The 19,123-nt window shown below is 46.8% G+C and overlaps 1 long non-coding RNA gene across 1 annotated transcript; it reads right to left on the minus strand.

Moving 5' to 3' along the window:
- Window positions 1–6,075: 6,075 nt before the first annotated feature.
- LOC144819358 (uncharacterized) lies at window positions 6,076–18,496 on the minus strand. The gene is made up of 2 exons (XR_013607312.1): window positions 17,884–18,496; window positions 6,076–7,173 (listed from the first exon to the last, which is right to left on the minus strand). It is a non-coding gene; the product is annotated as an uncharacterized LOC144819358 (long non-coding RNA).
- Between the last annotated feature and the right edge of the window lie 627 nt (window positions 18,497–19,123).

The following is a 19,123-nucleotide window of genomic DNA, read 5'->3' on the forward strand; positions in this document are numbered from 1 at the left end:
GAAGTACAACACGGTGTATGTTCTCAGGAGACTGCTCAACTTTACAAAGCTAGTCATCCCTTTTTATACCAAATATTATGCTTCAGGCAAACATTCCTTATTTTACAGTTGGCCATTCACATGTTTTCACGACAAAAACCGCAGAATCATGATGACAAGCCCAGTTTTCAGTTTGTCCAGCCCACAATCAATTTTTGCTCAAACCCAACATTTTTCATCAGACAAGTCGATCGAACCCACCATAAAAATGGGCACATCCCCATCGTAAACGGACCATAAAGAAAGGAGCAGAGACAGGTGTGAGCAAGATAAGACATAGCTGTGCGTAATAAAAGGTGCAGATGGTGTCTTGTGTCTTGATCAGCAATCTTGATCAGCTACTGGGAAAGGAACTGACTTGACAAGTTTGGCTTCAGGCAAGAGGGTCGCTTGCTCAGGTCATTCAGAAGTCAGCTAAAGTGTACGTGTGTTTGGAGACTTGTTCGGCAACTGTCATCGGCCTATGTGAGGGCAACCACAAAATGGCTGCCGTACACAAAATGGAACCCGAGGGTTCGGAACGGAAACTCTGATTTCACAGTGATTTCGTCACTCGAATATGACGAAAATACTTGTACACCTTACACTCGCCATTTTCGGTCTGATGCTACCAAAATCGTCATGATACAACGACTTTTATGGAACGGGTTCAGAATTTCAGTACCTCAGACACCCCTACGGCAAACCAGCCAACGGCCGGAATAAGCCCACCAGTCACAAAACAGCCCACAAAGTCATCTCCGGCTAAACCCGTGTTACACGTGGCTAATTTCCAGATATCTCAATTAAGCATTCACCCATCTAACAGGACCAACGACGATCAACACATCAGGCGGCAAGGAGGCCCTCCTCCAACCCCTCAAGGAAGTCACAGGTCAGTGACCACCCCAGTAGAACCAGCTACACAAATGGGAGCCGAGGTTCAACTCGAGAGTGCACCAGCAGTCGTTTATGAGGTGGTTCTGACTCCGAGATTTTGCAGCAAGGGACATCACGACATCTTGAACCGGAGCAACCTTCTACGTCTCTTTAAACATCTAGACACTCTGGATAAGACCCAAACAGGGGATATAGAATGGGTGAAATTCGAGTCCTTGAAAGGCGACATTCATGGCGATTCTACTGTGGTGGGATTGAAGAATAAAGAAACACAACAAGCCATTGAGAAAAATTCCATCGTACTCGTGGAGTGGGGCATCGAAGTTCAGATAATATCGCCTCCAAAATATCCACTCGTCCTGGCTACGGACAGCGGGAGAAAGGCCACTCTATCGGTCCTGCAAGGGACAACCAGCTTGGGATCCTCAAACAGAAGCCAGACGGGTCAAAGGGCCCCAACGGGAATTAGAATCGTATGTGAAAACAATCAACGAGTCATACGTACCATCTCTCCTATCCCTGTGCAAAAGGGAACCGCAAGCTGGAGGACGCAGCATTCCTAACCGCCACAAATGCGAGCACCCCAGAGGGGATGCCTGGCTCGGAACCACAGCAAAAACACAACTAACCGTAATCTCCTGGAACATAGCAGGGATTAGCAAAATTGGTAACAACGAAAACCTAAAGCAGTTCCTGGAAAGTGGAGACATAATCTGTCTCCAAGAAACCTGGGCCTTGACTTCCACCCTTCTGGCAAGGTATTACCAATTTCATATACCAGCAACGAAAAGGAACATCTTCGGTCGCCCAGCAGGCGGTTTGTCAATTTTCATAAAATATGAGTGTGCCCTTGTTGCTACCGCCATTAATGTGAACTCCCTTGGTCTACAAGCTCTTCAAATAAGAGGTTTGAGCTTCATTAAACACCCAATTCATTTGCTGGTACTAAACTGCTATATCAACCCAGCGCAGACCCTAATGAAAGATCAGTTGGAGGCACTGGCAAAAAACCTGGAGGACTTGCTAAATAAATATAAAACACACCAGGTCATTTTAGCAGGGGACTTTAATCTAAAAGACCTAGATAAATTGGTAAGCCTCCCTCGGGGATCAGGAAGTGCGGCTCCTCTGCATGACCTTTTCCTCAGTTACAAATTAACATCATCATATGCACTGAAAAAAACCCGATTGAATGCCTGGCAGCCACAGCCCACCTTTCGGAACGTGTCCAGAATTGATTACATCATGATAAGCGGATAACTGGCGGATAGAATGACTGACTTTGAAGTTGAGAATCGGCAGGAAAGCGATCACAGGCCACTAAGAGCAATATTCCAGCTGGTCATCCCGTCCGCCACCCCCTACCAATTCATTGGGGAGCCAAGTGGGGAGGAGAAACACAGCGTCCTGCGGAGGATCAAGTGGACGGATAAGATAGAAGAGAAGCTACAAACATGGTTGGCCCAGGCACAGGAAGGGAGTCTGCTCACAGTGGAACCGCCCATAATAGGATGGGAGCAAATCATTGAGGATCTGCAAAACAAGCTCGGGAACCCCACTCCACAAAAAAAAACTAAGATAAATGAGCATCTCAGCAGAAGAAATAGCTGCCCTCAGGACCTACGAGAACTCAAAAAACTTCTACGTAAGGCTCTCGCAGCAAAGAAAAGAGGGGACAGCCAAATAGAGGGGCCACCGATATCCGCACTGCGGACCTCCATAAGGAAGAAGCAATGGGAACTCAAAAAAGCCGACACGGAAAGCAAATGGCTTAAAGTTTTTACCCTTCTGAAACAAAAGAACTCTGCACAACTCTGGAAATACATCAACCAGCTGAGCAACCGAGGACCAACGAGAGAAAACGGGGTGGCAGAAAAAGAGTGGACTCAATATGTGAAACAGATATATGCAACAGTCTCCAGCAACGAAGCCCCACCGATGGTCAAGGCAGAGTCGACCGAGGAAGCCCTACAGACTAGTACATACCCAGAAGTCGTGACTTCGAGCCCAGCTAACATCTCAAGGGGTAACAGGTCCCCGGTCGACGCTGACGATACCGTATCAACCTGGACCAAAACCCGACAGGTCATTAAAACCATCAAGCGCATGAGGAATGACGGCGCTCCGGGGCACAACGGGATCCCAGCGCCGGCTTTCAAACAGGCACCTGAGTTCTGGGCCGCACTATTAACTCCGCTCTTCAATCACACCTATTTGACCGCCGTAACCCCCGACTCTTGGAAGGGCTCTATACTGTTTCCAATCTTCAAAAAAGGTGACCGTCTACAGCCGTCAAATTACAGGCTCATTGCCCTGCTTGACCTAGAGGCCAAGGCATATGCACGCCTGTTACTCAACGACCAAGAAAAATGGGCAGAAGAGGAAAATATAATACCCACGCACCAGATTGGCTTCAGGTCTAAGGCATCTACTATGGATAACGTCCTGGCACTATCATATCTCTCAGCCCAGGCAACCTCGAAGAATCACCCCCCACTATTCTGGTGCTTTGTAGACTATAGTACAGCGTTTGACAAAGTGGACAGAAAACGCCTATGGTGGAAATTAGGAAAGTGGGGGATACCACCGAAACTCCTAAAGGCAATCATGTCACTATATGAGGCCACCTGGGTGCGGGTCAAAACAAGCGCTCGGACAGTCTCCTCCAAAATAGCCACAGTAAATGGGCTGAAACAAGGGTGTGTCCTGGCCCCCATCCTTTTTAACTTATACACCGCGGACCTGGGAGAGGCCCTAAAACGTGCCAGCCTAGTAGCCCCCAGACTAGGAAGAGTGAGGCTACCGGTTCTACAGTACGCTGAAGACACGGCTATAATGGTTCATACGAAGATTGGCCTACAAAGAGCATTAACGGCCCTAAACAGTTTTAACATCGCCAATAGTCTAACAGTCAACCAAGGGAAAACAAAGGTCATTTATCTTCGGGTCCTATCATCGGAAACGGCATGCACTGTGGCAGCTGGGAAATGCTCAAATACACTTGGTGGCCTCATATAACTACCTAGGAGTCTGGTTCTCGGAACGGACATAAGCAAATGTACACCTAAATCAGCAGGCCTCGAAAGCCAACAACGTAACACATCTGTTAAGACAACTAAGTCAGAACCTGATCAATCCATCTGCTAGCCCAATTCTGATAGCACTAATGAGCAAAACTCCTCCCATCAATCTCCTATGGTCACCTTGCCTTCCCCGGGAAGCTGGACGCCTTTCTCAACTCTGCCAAAGCTAAGGCCTACAAGTCGGTGCTACACATACCTAGACCGGCAAGAAGAACCAGGCTGAGACTGGAACTTGGTCTAGCAAGGCCAGACGTGATCGGCCAGGGGGAGCTGATCAAGCTGTATCTAAGGATATTAAAGGCCCCGGCTAACTCTCTAAAACATCACCTAAGATCCATCTTTGAAGACTCAGCTTCGACATGGCACACTAGGCTGGGCGACGCAATCAAAGTTTTGATGATAGCGGAAGAAAACTTCTCTCGGCACGACATCCCACTGACTGCCTGGAAGAGAGCCATCAACAAACAAGTGTACGAAATCTCTTTCGAACTCGATTTAAAACCCTACGCTGTAGCCCCCAATTGGAATCGCTAAACAACTCATACACCGTGGGAAAAGCACAACCTTATCTAAGCGAGGCCGTTACAACACAGGTCCGAAATAAAATTCTATTTATGAGGCTGAGCACGCTTGGAATAGCAGACTTCAACCCCGCGTGGGCCCATAGAGGGGACTCCAAAACCTGCAGGCTGTGTACCTACACAAGGGAATCCTGGCTGCATCTTCTCTGCTGCTGTCCTCATCTCAACAATGAACGTCGGCGATTGTTGCGTCCAATTTGCCTCAATCGGAACATAAAAACATGCTTGGAAGCATCGGCCTTGTGTCTGTCAACCACCAATTCAATGACTCTAGCAAGATCGGCGAAATTTGTTAATCAAATCAGGCTAGCCCTAAAAGCCAATAATGAGAGCATTTTAACACTTTGGAAGTCCACTGCAAAGGCCATGGATCATAGCTGAAGTGATCTCATTAGGTAGTATCATCGACAGTGCCATTTGTACGTCCACCAAAGAAAGAAACACCAGCGGTAAAAACTAACTCCAGGCATATAAGGCCGGGAAAAGCCCAATTTAATGGGCCCTAGTCAGGGACTGCCTGATCTGTTTATTGCATTTGTTTTAAACTGTTCTTAATCAGTACTGGACTACACACTTTTATAAGCAAAGAAGTTTACAATTACTGTTCTATGCACTTTCTCTTTTTACTGTAAAGATTTTAATTAATTGTACAGTTAATAAAAAACTTCAAACTTCAAACTATCCCTGACCATCTTGCAGGTAGATAGAAATAACCCTTATTCCCACAAATAAAATATGTATTATGGGATGCTAGAAAACTACTATGAGTCGGACCTGTTATAGTCAATACAGTGTTACAATTACTATTACCTACAAAAATGGGACCAACACTTTTTACACATAGGGGAGTTTGTGTGTGTGTTACTGTTATAATAGGAAATCCTTTCTGTAGTTTGGTCTGTGTCCTTGCAAAGGCATATCTTGTGGCAGAGGTACCTCTAGCATATTCCTCAGTTTCCCATTCCGATCCCTTTGCTTGCGGATTACCATCATCGTCTGGGTAATATACTGTATTCAATTTCTTATTAAGACCCCCTATATCAGCACTTGAAACGCCCCTAATTTCTGTAGCCCACAAAAGTGCAAACCAAGCACGACAAGAACCATTGTGGGAGATTGGGAGCGGCATGAGAGGAGTTCCCCCTACACCCTGGTGTGCAGGTAACAATCTGCAAACCCAACAATTGGAAATATTAGTAATGCTATGAGTGTAATGTGACATTCGAATACATTAATTATTCTTGTAGGAGAGTCTGTGCCTTTTATCGTACGGTGACAGTGTAAAATGGTAATGTTCGGGCGGTGTGGATGTTGGAGGTACAAGCGTATGCACAAGTACTTTCACATACACAAACCAAGCTATAGCACAAATTCCTATAACACTAATTAAACTTGCTGCTAAACAAATGGACGTCTGTTTTTTTTTTCTCTCTCTACGTGAGGTGTTGAATATCCTGGTGTTCTTCCACCATATTTAGCGACCATAAGTCAACAATGTTTTTAACTGTATTGTCTCTTAAATACACTGCACAAAAATGTTTTTTTTTTAAAAAGGGTCTATATTTTATGCCCATGCATATATCAGTCTATGGGGAATTTCAGAGAAAAAGTTAACATTTGAATCAAACAACACTTGTTCACTTCAACAAAGTCCAAACTAAAAATAAAGAAAAAACAAAAATTGTTGAAGGTTTGCAGTTCAATAATAGCAACGTAAAAAGAAAATCAATATAATAAGTACTCAAGAAAATCATCCACAAGTTCATCCCCATAGCCTCAAGGATCGTTAGATGTACTGCCTCTTTCAGAGGATGCAATTCAGGTCCCCTATAAAATCCTGTCGGGGAAAAGTCAGAGAACTGAAGGTCTGGGCAAGGCAAACAACAGCTATCTTACTTTTGACCGGATTCCTTGGCCAATAAGTGAAAAGTTCTGACTCTACTTCCAGTCCTGGGCAAAGTAGATTGATAAATATTCAAATAGTGTCAGGGGTTTTCTACACCAAAAACCCTCAAATTCTCTTCATTCAAATACTGTGGAATGGAGGAATTTGCCACAAATCAATTCGTATTTCAGAAGTTTTGGGTTCTTCCACGGATTCAGGATATCCATGCCACAAGACGCACCAAACCTAGTTTGGCCGCTTCTGCAGCACAGAGTTTCCTGCCAAGTAGGCCCCCTAACCTGACCAGACTTGCCACACAATCTTCTCAAAGTAATCGTTCAGTGGGTAACACGAGGTCTCAGATTGTACCTCTCTCTTTCAGCTATCGTTTGATCAGTAAAAAGCAATTCTTCAGGTGTGATCAAATAATGATCCGTCTTTTCTTCGTTGCTGAGAATATTCCTATGTTCTCAGTTTCTGTAATCTGAGTCAGATCGGCAGGCACTTTCTTGCAGTGCGTGCCATGGGTCCAACTCCTTCTGTTTGTAACTCAGACTGCTGTTTGTGTTGCCAAGAGGACCTGTTTAGGCCCCGTCCAGCAAGGTTCCAAGTTCTTTGAATGCTGAAAGTTCTTCATTACAACCCAATCACCAGGTTGTAATGAGTGCCCAGGACCTTCCGAATTGTCAGGAAGTGAGTCTCGTACCTGTTGGTGAATCAAAGAGAGATTGTCCGTCAGTTCCATCATGTAATCTAACAAAATAGAATACTCAATTTCCCTCATTTTCTTAGGACGTGGGGGACCCCATACATTCATTTGCCTTCCGAATACCACTCATAGGGTGTAAGGCCGGACTTGCTATGTGCCACTGCTTGTGGGGACATGATGGCTATTGGCAAAGCATCAGGCCACTTAAGCCCCATCGAGGCCTGCACCTTAGCTAATTTAAGTTTCAAAGTCTCATTATAACATTCCCCCAAATTCGGCAGATTGTGGATGATTAGCAACATGAAATTTCTGACGTATGCCCAAACTTTCAGTAATCAATTTAATAGCATGTGCAATAAAATGAGGTCCATTATCACTTCTTAAAATTTTACAAATCCCAAACCTAGGGAAATATTCTTTCAAAATGATGTTAGCTGTGGTGAGTGCAGTATTATCTTTCGTAGAATATGCCTTCACCCACTTACTACCTTTCTAGTTCAATGAAATCCATCTGCAGGACTTCAAATGGTGCACTAGGTGGAGAGAACCCTCCTTTTGGGGTAGCCACTCCCTTCCCTGGATTGTGTTGCAAACAGATTATACAGTGTCTAACATGGTGTTCAGCTGTTTTTCTTTTTTTTGGGGGGTTCCTGCTTTGAATATTTTTTTTAATTATTTTTTTAAATTTTTTATTGACCAGCTTGCATATAAACACAGCAGATCCTCATGCAAGAGGCCAATATAACTTCTAGAATCAGTGATGGTAAAATCATTTGTTTAAATCCCTAGAGCAATGTAGCAACCCCCAAAACTCCCCGCCACCCTCCAACTTGTCATCCTAGGGTACTGAGAAAAAGAAATCATGTCCCCAACAGAGCATCACATCACATACAGCAGTATTACAGTAAATGACAGTCCCTAAGCGTGACACAGCCAGAGTAATAGAGTACATAAGCTATTTTATGACAGCGTTTGTAAGAAGATACACAGTGAATGGAGCGCACAAATATTTAGGATGGGAGGTCTCAGGCAATTCCTCGGCATAGGCCTCTAGTTGTTCTTTGCAGTACAGCAAGTCCCGGATTCACTTCTTCAGAGTTGGGGTAAGCCTAGATCCCCAACACTGTGCCACTGCTATTTTTTCTAATAAGGTCGAGACCGCTACTAGTCTGCAGTTGCAGGGCTTTAAATTCTTCACCCACCCCAGCAGAAAAACCTCAGGGGTACACTGTACAGTTTCAAACACAACCTTTGTGAGTAGACTGGTAACCATACCCCACCTTGGCAAGTCCATGCGAGATGCAAGAAGCCTGCATCCCCCTGTCCACAACGAATACAGCAAGAGCTTTCCCACAGACCGAACTGCATCAATTGCAACGGAGTATAATATAGTTGGTGCAGGAATTTAAATGGATGATGCAGAGGTTGCAATTTGCTGTTAGCCGGCCTGTGAGAACACAGCACCTCCACATCTCTGGTGTGAATGAAGCCCCCAGTAGTGTCACCCATTATTGTATGAAGGGGAGTCCAATTGTTCCCTTTCCCTGAGACGCAGCATATAATTTTGTGATCAGGCCTGTGCGATCCGCCCCTGCCAACATTGCCTGCAGTGCTAACAGTGGCTAGGGTTCTGTTGGATAATTGGGATGAAAGGAGCATATAGCCTGCCTCACATGCACATAAGTGAACCCAAGCATAAACCCTTCGTCTCTGTCCCCCTGTATGTCAGAGAGCGATCTGAACGGACCTTGTTTATAAAGGTCCCCCAATGGAGAAATCCCCACTGTGCTCAGTGCTTTGAGGGCAGCTGGCTCTTTTGCAAGCAGAGATTTCTGGGTGAGCAGAAATCGGTAGCCTTGGGGCGTAGAGGTGTTGCAATTATGCACACATCACAAGCTCATGCTGTGCAAAGAGCAGGGTTGATCTCAGTCCTTGGTCCACCACCCCCCCCCGACAAGGCGGTAGCATCCAGGGCCATTGGGTGGACTGCGTCGGCTTCAATAGCTACATGCGGCTGAAACCATTGTGGGTAGAACCAGTAGTGTGCATACTGGGCCTGTGTACAAAGATAGTAGAGGCACATATCAGGGGCTTCAAAGCCTCCCCTCTCAAACGGCAATGTCAACACCTCCCAGCTGCATAGGGCCTTCTTGCGACCCATACAAAGGCAAGTAAAGCTGACTGGAGTGAATTGAACAACGCGAGGTTAAGACTGATGGGAATATTAATGAACAAGAAAAGGAGTTTGGGCAAAATAGTCATTTTGACTACCGCGATGCGATCCGCTAAAGAAAGTGGGAGTTTGGCCCATTGCTTTGCATGTTCCATGATTTGGACCAGGGCCCGGCCATAGTTTTTCGAGACAACCACCTCAGGGTCCCTGTGAAGCCATACCCCTAAATTATTTACTGGATCAGTCGACCATGTTAGTGGGAAGTTCAACACGTCGCATATCCGCCATGAGGGGAAACACTGTCGATTTTGCCCAGTTTATGCTGAGCCCAGAGAGGCGTTAACATTTTATATATTCACCACAGAGTTCTGGGAGAAACGTCTCTGGTTCCCAGGCATGTAAAAGCACATCATTGGCGTACATCAAGTCTACCAATGGGCGCTGTCTAAAGTGTAGTGCTGCCGGTGTGTGATTTTGGCAGAGTTTGCAAGCCAGCGGCTCTAGAGCCAGCGCAAAAAGCATTGGTGACAGGGGGCAACCCTACTGAGTGCCGCGTCGAATAGAGAACGCTGTAGATACCCAGCGGCTGACTCAGACACTTGCTACTGGTGCCTCGTATAAGAGATGTATCCACTTCAAAAAACAAACATTTGCAATGCAATCGGTCTCGCATTTTTTAAAGTTAGAGCTATTATCATTATACATTATAATGCTTCTTACATATTTTTTTTGTTTGCAGTGGAGTAACATAGAAGGTAAAGCAGCTGACTTTGGAATTGGTGAACTAAATTTCAGTTTTAAGATTGAGTAACCGTCCTGTGCATCATGTAAATTATTTTTTGGGTTCTTATTAAAAGGTGTTGGGTAGCAGGTTCATAAAACCAAAAACAGAAATAAATAAGCAAAACAGCTACAGTGAAGTCACCCACTTGCTGCTTAGGAAGAACAGGGACATTTATAGGCGGTAAGGTGCATTGTAACGTGGCAATGTGTACACTTTGCAACAGGACACGAGCTACACCAGGGCGCATGCGCTATAAATATGTTGGATACAATGGCCACCATTCAGTAATGTGCTGAGAGGTGCAGTATCTGTCATACGTGAGGGTGGCACCCTCTGCAGGGCAGGGAACAGTGAAATGAGGGAGGAGGAGGGCACATGGTGCACTTCAAAAACTTCCTGTCAGTAACAAAACAAAGTTTTGTTTCGTTTCATAACCTTTATTTCGGCAACTTATGCCATAAAGATACAAATAACATTACATGTGAAACAACAGGTAATGAATTTAAAATATTAAAACATGTAAAACCAATGCTCGGAATATAGGAACCAGCCATTAAACATACTGCTATTGACGATGTCATAAAGTTAAGAGTGACATTTAGCATACATCCCTAGCTAAAAAATATCTTCTCTTGTGCCAAACTGTCCCCAAATATTTAGCTAGTGCAAAAACTATATAGCCAGAAAGGTCAGTCTTAAAGACCCTATATGCGTGTGAGCAATGGGAGAACCCCAGGTTTTTACATACTGGGACCATCCATTTCCTCCTGGCCTGTGCATAGGCTTTGCAAAAAAACAGTAGGTGCAAATCAGTTTCATTTTCGGATTTACACCCTGGGCAATGGGTCGGGGAAGATTCGGCCCATTTACTAGTGTAGGCCCGTACCGGCAAACTGCCATACCTCCATTGGAGATACAGCTTCCTGATAATTGTTGGAAATATGACATCTAATACAGTTTCAAACCTATAGCTGTCCTTAGTTATAAAAAAAGATACTGTTATAGAGCCTAAGCCTATTCCTTGTGAGTATGTGGCGAGTTTACTATCCTGATACTGGGTGATAAGCTGCCTCCGTGTGACCCTGGGGCATGATGACAGTGGGTTAGACCATAGTGTGGATAGCCCGAGTTTCCCTAGTTCTTTCTTTATGTAATTGAACCAGGGAATTTTCCCAGCATTTGGGAGGGTAAGGATTTCCTGCAGTTCTAGCCTGTAGTTAACTAACTCTGGTACAGACCATATTCTACGCCAGAATATTAGAGGCCGTAGTCCCATATCTTCATCGAGGGGTCTCAAGCCCAAGTCGAGCCTCATTGGCATCAGGGGACTGCTAGGAGGAAGTGATAAAAGCTGTCTAATGAATTTATTCTCTGTTGCTACTAAATCATGATTACACATGTAGCCCCAGAGTTCACCTCCATACATAGCCGCACCCCTTGCCTGTGCTCTGTAGATCTCTAGTGGGGGACCGACCGACTTGGAGAAGTTTGGCTCACTGGTTAGAGGAGGCAGACCTGGAAGCAGAGTACAGCCCGGGACCAGGGTTCAATTCCCGGCTTGGCGGGGTCTTGAGTCCTAAAATGTCCATGGACTCGACAATTCTCGCTCCGGTGCCCACTCGATTTACGGGTTCACACTCTGCGACTCTGGGCAATAGCTTGCTTAATCTCCACAATGGCCTTCGCGGCGGGATGCCTGGCTTTCACCTTGCGGATACCCTGCGGGTTTATCTCACAGGGGAATACCAGGACGGGTTCCCTAAGCAAGCGCTTAGAAACCGCTCGGTGATTTGCGCTATATAAATTCCTGTACATTTACATTTAATTGATAGAAGATTTATTTTTGGAAACAGCTTAATGATTCCACCTGCTATTTGGGCTAGTTTTGCTTGAGCTTTCTCCCGTTGGTGTCCCCACAAATTTTTTTCGTTTAGGGTGATTTCCAAGTACTCAAAAGTTCGGACCCTCTCTAGCCTGTTAGCTCCGATATACGGATTAGAGCGAGTTTTAGCTGGTGGATTGAAGACCATATATTTAGTCTTCAATGCATTGATCCCGAGGCCATGATTTTTACAAAATGCCTCGAAACCATTAAGAACTCGCTGGATCCCCATCTGCGACTTGGACAGCAGCAGGATGTCGTCAGCGAACATAATCGGCGGCACCCTGCTGCCTCCAAGTTTAGGGGCATCGCTGTTTTCAACTCCGTTCAGATGGGCAATTACCCCGTTGACATATAGGCAAAACAGGGTCGGTGCAAGCACACAACCCTGTCTTACCCCCCTGCCAACGGGGAATTTATTGGACAATGCTCCCTCCCTACCACATCTGACCTGAGCATAGTTATCAGTGTGTAATCTGACAACCATGTCCAGGAGATGCTGTGGGACTCCCAGGACGGACCAAAGTTTCCTACGAGGTACAAGATCAAAAGCCGCTCGTAGGTCAACGAATACAGTGTAGAGGCTGCCACCCTCCAACTGTACCGTTTTCCAAAATATGATGGCAAGACGAAAGACTTGATCTATCGTGGACACTTTGTTCCTGAACCCAGCTTGGTATGGGCTCAGGACTGAGTTATCCAGCATCCATTCTTGTAGGCGGTCCAAGATCAACCTAGCAAAAATCTTTTGGGGACGTCGATTAAGCTGATGGGCCTATAGTTGACTGGGAGCAGAGGCGAACCCTTCTTGAAGATGGGAACAATCTCCGCCCCCAGCCAAGTAATAGGCACCGACATCCCACCAAGAATTGCATTAAATAGGACCTGTAGGTAGGGAGCCCAAACCGTGGGTTCATTTTTAAATAAGTCACAAGGGAGTTTATCCAACCCTGGGGCTTTTTCTGGAGCAAGTCTGGCAATAGCTGCCCCAACTTCTGCCACTGTAAATTTTTCCGTCTCCAGAAATGGCCCAGGCGTCAGCCCTGAAACCAAATCTTCTTGGTCCCCGGTGAGATCTACATTGGGTTGGGCATACAAGGATCTAAAATGATCCTCCCAGACACTAGATGCGATCTTAACCTCCACTGCCGGAGTGGGATCGGCTGAGCCATTTTTGACAATCTGCCAGAACTTCCGGGCGTCTCGAAGCTTGAGCGCGCCCGTCATATCCTTCCAGTTGTCACTATCCCATTCAATCTTAGCATTGCTAATAATGTATTTATACTCCAGCCTCTTAGCTCTAACCAATGAGATATTGTCAAGTTGCTTCATGGCCTCGAGTAAGTCGGCTTTGGCCTTCCTACAGGCAGAGTTGTACCACGAGGCGCGCATCCCATTGCCTCTCCCATTTATTGCTCTCCGCACAGGGTTCAGAACCTCTGCTAGTGTGTCGCACAACTCCAGATGAATTGCCCCGAGTTCTCTGTGACTCTCCTCAGAGGGAGATTGGTATAGGAGATTATCGACTTTTTTCCAGAACTGGAACAGTCTTTGCGTACAACATCTGGATGTCGGTTGGATTCCCTATAATTTTGGACCATCGAACTCTGCGCCGGTTGCTAGATAAAATCATACTTGGATCCAAAAGATCAACGCCCCCCTGCATAGACAAGGTGACGCCAGAGACCGAAATCTTTAAAATCAGCGCATTGTGGTCGCTGTCGTCTCGCGGACTTACATTAAAGTTGACATCTCTGGACCATTCAGACAGTTCCACAAGCATATAATCCAAGCGAGAATTACACCCTGGTTTGTTAAAGGTTGCTTTGGGAGGGATATCTCCACTTAGCCGGCCATTACAGGCCCTTAGAGAATTTACTAGGGTCAAACACATAATTTGTGTTGCTAGTGGTGACCAAGACTTCACAGGCGGGCCAGCCGGTTTCGGGATTCCCCATTGATCATCTTCCTCACTGGTCACATCTTCCAGGAATAATGGAAGAGGCTCAAATTGGCAGTTAAAATCTCCCCCCACTATATATGGGGTACCTTGGGGAATGGTGCTCAAAAACAGTGCTAATTCCTCGATGGTATTAGAAACCTTTGCTATGCCCACGGGTCTTGAGTATACATTGATCAGGGCCAATTTTACAGCGTTAGGCCATTCCAAGAGTACACATTGAACGTCTGGGGAATTAGTTGCGAGAACCCTCGCTTTGCAACCCAGATGGGAGCACCACAAAGAGGCCCTCTTTTAGCGATGGGGGAGAGAGTTCCACTGTCATATGATTCTGTGAAGACATATAAGAGCCTAGGTGCCAGTTCATCAGCATAAGCTATATGAAATTCACTGGGGAGTCCATCTAGCCCCACAGCCTTACAAGTGGGTAGCGACAATATAGCCATTTTTACATCTTTCACGTTGAAGGGCTGGATGAGGTACTTGCGTTGATTCAGAGAGCTAACCTAACGCAACGTCATCCAAGTACTCAATGATGTCAGTAGCTGACACATGCCCCTTCTCTCCATACAGGGTGGAGTAGAAGTCCAGCACCACTTCACTAATTTCAGGAGAAGTGCATTGCGCTGTTCCCCCAGGATATAGCATTTCCGTGATGGAATCCTGAGTCCGTGGCGCAGCAAATGAGCGACTGGGGCGGCCCCTCTCTGTAGTAAAGCGCCGTACAGCGTTTTGACCTATGCGCTATCTTCTGATCCGCTGTGTCGTTATATTCCGTTACCAACTCACGTATGGTAGCTAGTATAGATGAGGTTGGGTTTTGGGCATATTCGCGCTCTAAAGCGAAGATATTGTCAGACAGTTTATGCTTTCGACGTCGTACATTTTTTTAGTACCCCCCGCCTGCGGTCCCATGCAGATACCCTGAAAGTAAGTTTAAATGCCTCCCACAGGATCCCAGGACTGTTTGCTGAGCCAGTGTTCTCCTTTAAAAAATCGCTAATAGCCGCACCCACTGTACACCTGAACAATTGGTCCGTAAGTGAGGAGGGCTGCAATCACCATTGAAACGGGGGGCACTCACAAGCAGGAGCACGCATCACCAAGAGCACAGGGGAGTGGTCTGATAGCGTTTTGGCTAGGTGGCGAAAATCTACAACCCATGTACATGGGATCTCTGAAAGAAGCCAATAGTTCAATTGGGACCATGTGCCATGCACCGTAGATATGAATGTGCTTTCACGGGCTCCCGGGTGCCGCATGCCCCAAATGTCTTGTATAGCTCCTGCATCCAGAAAAGTCAGCAGTACCTCAGATGCCTGGCTTTGTCGTGCTGCACCATTGCGCTGTCTGTCGAGTCGTGCATCTAGGCAAGCGTTGAAGTCGCCGACCCAGAACAGTTCACCGAAGGAAGTTGAGAGACACGATGCCACACATCTGTGAAAAAGGCAGGGTCATCAACATTTGGGCCGTATACATTCGTGAAAAGGACTTCCATCACCCAAGTTGACCATGGACTAACGCCACCCTGCCCTGTGTATCCATTTCCGTGTGAAGCACAGTGAAGGGACCCCTTTTTCACTAATATCCCTCCCTAAGCATAAGAGGAATAGGAAGAGCAACCCTCAGAGCAGCCCAATGAGTGCCTACATTCTTTTCCGATACCTGTGTGAGATGTGTCTCTTGAAAGAACGCCACCTGAGGTACAAAGGAATTACAAGAAAAGAGAACCCACTGCCCCCCAACCCACCTCCTACAAACCCCCACCCACTTCAGCGACCCAAACTTGCCAAAGTAATCACATCCCGACATACACAGTCCCCAACATGGAGAACAACAGATGCAGAACTGGTTTTGGGGAACACCCATGGGGGAACACCAGAGTGCTTCAAACCTCCTACGTGGCAGGAGGTGGCTGATCAGGTAAAGGAAATGTGCAAGGAGTTACAAGCAAACGTCAATAAGTATTGCATCAACATGTCAAAGCCGAAGTGTAGTGCCGTCCCTACAGAGCAGTTACATTCGATAATCGAGAAACACAATATATGTGGATCATGTGATTATCACAAGGGATGAAACAGTGAGAGATACTAAGCCTGGCCCCATAAGTGGCCATCACAGAAGGTCAGGTACCCAGGAAGGTGAGAGAACTTCCGCCCGCCCCAAGGTTATTAGCAACAGATCAGGAGAGAAGGAAGCATGATACCATTCGGGAGTTTGGGACCCAACCCACTAATGAACCACAGTCCGGGGCGGAACCTGCCCCTCCCGTCTGAATTGGGTCCTGTAAAAAGGAGAAGCAAGCCTGTGGCATACTGGGAGTAAAAGGGAAAGCAACCAGCTATGATCCACAAGGCATGACCAGGCAGCAGTACGAGTGGAGAGACAGATGGGACATCTGTCTCTCCAGGTAGTCATGAGCGCCAGACAGTATCACAATAATAGAGCAGGACTAGGTACATCATCAATGTTTCTCTTCATCATGAACATCCACTGTCTCAGATTGTCTACGTTTCTGCTTCTTGACGTAGTCCATTGCCGCCTTCGGGGATATAACATTTTTGCACCCCCCTCCTGGCCCACCCATAAGCGTGCGGGGTACAGCATAGCATGGGGAATACCTTCAGATTGTAGGAATTTCTTTACTGTACTGAACTCCCTCCGCACTGCCTGAACGGCCACCGTAATATCAGAGAAGAAAGACAGAGTGTTTCCTTGGTGAATAATGGTGCCCTTGTCTCTAGCAAGCCTCAAGAAGATCTCACGTCTCTGTAGTTCAATAGGTGTGCTGTTATAGGGCGCGGTGGGGCCCTTGGCACCGGTCTCGCCATCAGAGAACGGTGGGCTCGCTCCACGATAATCATAGGAGATAGATTGTCAGGGCCGAATATTTCCTTGATCAAAGTTTCAATGTAAGTTTCCATTCTGCCGGTATTGGTGGACTCTAGCAGGCCCGTGATGCGGACGTTATTGCGGCGGGACCTGGCCTCTATATCTTCATTTTCCAATACCTTCTCCATGTGGAGTATCTTGTCCCCTACTTCACTCAGGCGATCCTCGTTTGTGGAGACGCGATGTTCAATTTCACCCATCCGCACATTTTGTTTGTCAAGTTGGGAGGACATATGGTCGAGTCTGTGGTTCACGGCTTCCATCACCCCCTCAATAGATTGGAGACTCTTCTGCATGGCGAGTAAAGTTGATTCCAATTTGGAAGGGCCCTTCCCAGGGACATCCGCCTCTGAGGTCGCACGTTGCTGTTGCTTGGCAGATCTGCATGCTTCAAACGTGAGGCACGGCTGCGATTTATCTGTGCGTCCCGTGGTGACAGAGAACAGGGTTTAAGTGCGCGAGTCTCCCCCACAGCCCAGACCCCAAGGCCCGCCAGCCGTGGCCAGAAGATTCGAGAAGCATCAGCCCCCCAAGTCAAGTGGTGCCCATCAGCTCACGCCCAGCCCCCTGGGTCTATCAAAGAAGTGGGAGCCGTGGTATACCAGGCTCAAGCTGATGTGCACAGACTGCCGGGACCGAGGCTCCGCAGCAATGCAGGGTGTAAGTCCCCACCAATGCTGTCAAAGTAGCGCTGAGATGAGGTGAATGAAACTGGCCCAAGGAGCCACTGAACTCTGGTCCCGTTGCAACTGGGGAGCCAGCAGATAGCATAGTTCTCGCTAGCTGCCTCGGGGGATATGCAGCTGGTTGTCACTAGCAGCGCAGATGGGGCCCAGAAGTACAAAGGTGAGTGGCTATAACGGGGTTCATAGCGGCTGCACCAGGGTCTTATTCAGCCTCCTCGCCGGATCACACCTGACTCATAGCGCCTCACACACAGGCTGCAGCTCACGGAGCACCGTCCAACTCACCAGCCCTCACCCACCAGACCAGGAGCCCAGCTGCACCCCACTCACCACAGTCCGCTATCGGCGCTGTCTGTTCCGCTCAGCGTGGGGCCCACAGCTGCTGGATAATGTCTCGTTCCCGGGCCGGGCCAGAGTCTGCACCGATAAGTGCAGCAGAGGTAGACCACGATCCCATGGCCCACAGGGAACTCAAGCAAGGGGTCGGCACCACTCCAGCAGGTCAGGGCATGTCATGCTCTTCTGTCAGATTTTGCTCCACAGGATCCGGTTGTAGTATATAATGGTCCACCTCCCAACGTCACAAACACTCTAGATGTAATACACAGAGTATTTGAGCCATTATGCGAGGGAAAAAAGAAATGGAGGGAAAGGGAAGGGACAGCAGGGAAAGGGAGTAACCTGTAACGACAAAAACATACACTTAGAAAAAGTCCATATACATTGGCTACTCTCGAATGGTCTCACTAAAGGATCATTTGTACCTGCACAATAAAGGAAACAAACTTCTGTTGAAATCCTCCTCATTCACCACCAGCCTTGACTGAGTTGCGTCTAAATGAAACATAAACAATACTCAAGTATCACATAGAAAAAACATATGGCCTTCACATAGGTAATATCATAAACCACCATTCCGCCTACCATGACAATAGTGTGAGGATTGCGTTGCAATAATGGGTTCTGATGATGGAAATCAAATAACGATCACACAAGCCAAATATTCCTTATGTGAGGCAAGGAAAAAAAGAAGGTAACTGAAATGACGCCCAGGCCTTACAGATACGGTAGTGTGTAGGGAGCAAGAACCACAACACTCCGCTCTGTTGAGGTGTAGGAACAAGAGTATTCGTGAGGTAAACAGTAATGGAATCCAGAGGAAAGAACCACGGTGCACAGGAACCTCAGGCACTAGTATTACTCCTCATTAGTCACCGAGTTTTAAAGAAAAAGTAAGACCACACGGTAGCGCGTAGTTGAGACCACTACCGCGCTCCGCTAGTACTCCGCCTGCACAGAGTTTGTCCCAGAAGCAAAAACACCAAACCTCTAGAAGAATGAGCTCTCTTCTGAAAACGAGATTGAAACGGTAACGTGTAGCTGATTACTACCGCGCTCCGCTTCAGAAGTCACACACAAGGGAAATGCTCTTTTCCGTACGGCAACACGGCTGAAGGCAACGCGCTCCGTGAAGGATAAATCTAACAAACAAGTTCCCGCTCCTACCTCGGGACTGGAAATGAAAACAACGGCCTCTCCAATCTCTGAAGCCTGGAATCAAAAGTAACGT

This window comes from Lissotriton helveticus, chromosome 2_1, assembly GCF_964261635.1.
Source record: "Lissotriton helveticus chromosome 2_1, aLisHel1.1, whole genome shotgun sequence".
NCBI lineage: Eukaryota > Metazoa > Chordata > Amphibia > Caudata > Salamandridae > Lissotriton > Lissotriton helveticus.